Here is a 3,195-nt window from a genome sequence, read left to right on the forward strand (position 1 = left end):
GTCCAACAGGAAAACTTTTTTCCTCTACATCTACTAGAACATGTCTTTTGAGGCGTAAGAGACTCTCTTATCCTTCGTCAAAGATTGTCTGCCAGGGACCAGGCAGATTTATTAATAAGGCTTGGAAAGAGATGCAACCTCATTTGCTCTCTGCTTATAACCTTGGGAATTGCAGTTTACTACAGCAGTGATTGAAATAATGATGAAGAGCCCATTAAGAAAGGAGAGATGCTTTAGGAGGCTGCCACAGAAACAATGAAGATTTTAGTCTTTCACACAGTCTAATTAAATAAAAGTACAGCTTGTATCCCGCAGTATGTTGCTCATCTGGAACAGATTGCTCCTAAGGAAAAACAAATTCCCTGTTGATATTACACAGGTTATTTTCATTGGCTATGAACAGACAGATGTCATGGAGTTGAGCTCAAAAGAAAATCTTATTGGCCATGATAAACATTTTTCTCTGTGCTAGTCAAGTGAACCGGTGAGTTACATCAGTCGATAACAATCTTCAAATCCTGTCTGCTGCTTTGATTAACTTGTTTCCATTATGTTTACTCCCTGAGAAAATTATATTTGTCTTGAAAATCTATCAAAAGAAGAAAATGGAACTAAAAATGTATGCACAAAAGATGTGCAATGAATGTGCATGTCTGTGAAGCCAAGAGGTGCCAGAACATGTGGAGGTTCAGTGCCTGAGACCCAGACAGAGGAGGATAACAAATGTCAGAAGTGTTATGCTCATAGTGATAGAGTTAGGGAGTTTGCACCATAGCAGAACAGCATGTACCCTGTCCTGCCCTTCACTCCAAAACCCCATTTCTATGGGTTGCCCTCGTCTGACAACGTCAAAGCCAGGCTTTTGATTTGTTAAGGGACACTATGTAAACTCTACATATTCATATTCCTTTCACCTGCTATTGACCTCCATTTTCTTCTTGGTTTCTTATTTTTTCCAACTGTCAAAAATGACCATGGTTCATAGATGGAGATATGTATGTAGCAGTAGGAGGATTTAGGGATTAAGTTATCACCCGAAGAAATACTGGCCAAAAAAAAAATGGAATCATCTATGGTGGACACTATCAAAGTATTCTATGAAACCTTCTCTGCTATATTTCAAAGCACAATATCTTACTTCTTTACATTCCAGAAAAGCATGCCTTTAAAAAATGAAGAAACAAAACAAAACTAAACAAAGAACAAAAACATTATGCTAATTAGTTTCAGTAGTAAAAACACTTAACGGAGTGATCTGGAAAATGCTAAGCACTATAATTACCAATAAATGCTACACCTTCTATCAACAAAATATTTTATGTGTCCTTTTTATGGATTAAATTCAAGAATTTTATACACTATACAGTGTTTTGAAGCAACATTTATACAGTATGTACTGTATGGAAATTATTGTTAATAAAAGTAAAGTTTGCATATTTGCAATGCATATTTAATGTAAGCATCCACTAAAATCTCTCTAACTGACTATTTCGCTGACTAAACGTCAGCTCTAAACTAAGCTCTAACATATAATGAGCTCTAACATATCATTAAACCCACGTCTACCGAAGTATTATGAGCTTGGAGCACAATAAAATGAATAAATAAATAAATAAATAAATAAACAAACATTTAAATAATTAAAAAGTAACTATAGCTTCAATAAGGTCAAATTTTAATACATTAATACATTCAAAGGTAAATACTTTTACACTCTTCTTTACTTCAGCTATCTGTGGAGTTACACAGTTTTGCTATTTGTGCATATTAGACAACTAAAAACGTGCACTAATGTGGATGTTTGCATGTGTTTCTTATAATAGACCTTAAGAATAACACTAGTAGACTACTAAGAAACCCCCTCATGAATAAGGAAACGGTAAGGGTGGGCTGCGATGTTTGAGAGTTCATGGGGGAGACGTGATTCTCTAAAGTGCTCAGATGCAACCTTTTAAGGCCCTGGCCTGTCACTGCCAATACACACGGTCCGGGTCCCCTTTATTTATCTATCGCCCCACTTAGTCACTGACCCCTGAGGAGATGCTTGACCCTCAGAATCCTGGCCTGTGATTGGACAGAACAAGGGGAGCAGTAGTAGAGCGAGGCGCTTCCTGTTGATCTTCCACGTTGAGTGGGTGGCTAATTCTTATAAAATTCAAAGCAGGATAGCAGTGATCATCTCCATCACCGATATCTTCACAACAACATATGTCTGTAGATTGAAGTCTTACTGAGTTTCCAAAGCTACAAGCTGTTGATTAATGTTTTTATTCACCATCTGGTGATATAAACACAACATTGTTGCACCATAATGGAACTGCATCAACAACAGCTATTTCATAAAGAGAGTTATCAAAGCAGCTTAGAAAGGAACAAGACTTAAGAACTGTCTGAACGCATCACAGATTACGACTGTTTAATCACTCTCTATGTAGTAAACCAACCAAAACTAGATGAGGAACTGATGTATGTGTTTGGTTGAATGATAACAGTGTGATTTGATTTGGGTTTTGGGGCAATCAGGTATATTAATCTTTTCTTCTCTGGGGAGATTAGATTTATACACTCCTCACTAATCTGTCATCTCTGTTCGAGTTCAGACTGAGTTTCTATTCTCAGAAATGAATGGTCCAGGGGGGCAGGGGAACAGGGGTTGTAGTCTAGGAGAGTAGGAGTTCATGTTCATTTCTCTTGCTTCTGTCTGACAAAGGCCAAAGGTTTCCAGCACAGGAAAAGGAGGAGGGGGTCAGACTGGCTAAAATCTCAGACGTGTGCCTTCCAGTGCAAGCAAGGATGCAATACGTAATCTCTCAAGTCCCAAAACAAACACAGACAAAAACAAACACACACCCCTCTGCAGGACCATGGAGAAGGATGCTTGTGTCAGTAGTGATCTATAGAGATTGGACATTAAAGACACAAAATACCCAGATCACAGCCTGGGTGAAAACAGAAACAATCAATAGCACACATAAATAAATAAAAAACAAACAAAATATATATAAAAAAAATTTGCATGTCATATGCTAACCACAGCAATTCCACTGCAGACGTCCACCATAAAGAAGCACAGCTCTACAAAAAGGCACATTTAAAGCAGGGAAGGTATACAGTGGGTACGGAAAGTATTCAGACCCCCTTCAATTTTTCACTCTTTGTTATATTGCAGCCATTTGCTAAAATCATTTAAGTTAA

The sequence above is a fragment of the Sinocyclocheilus anshuiensis genome, unplaced genomic scaffold, assembly GCF_001515605.1.
Source record: "Sinocyclocheilus anshuiensis isolate Anshui unplaced genomic scaffold, SAMN03320099.WGS_v1.1 scaffold257, whole genome shotgun sequence".
NCBI classification, from domain to species: Eukaryota; Metazoa; Chordata; class Actinopteri; order Cypriniformes; family Cyprinidae; genus Sinocyclocheilus; species Sinocyclocheilus anshuiensis.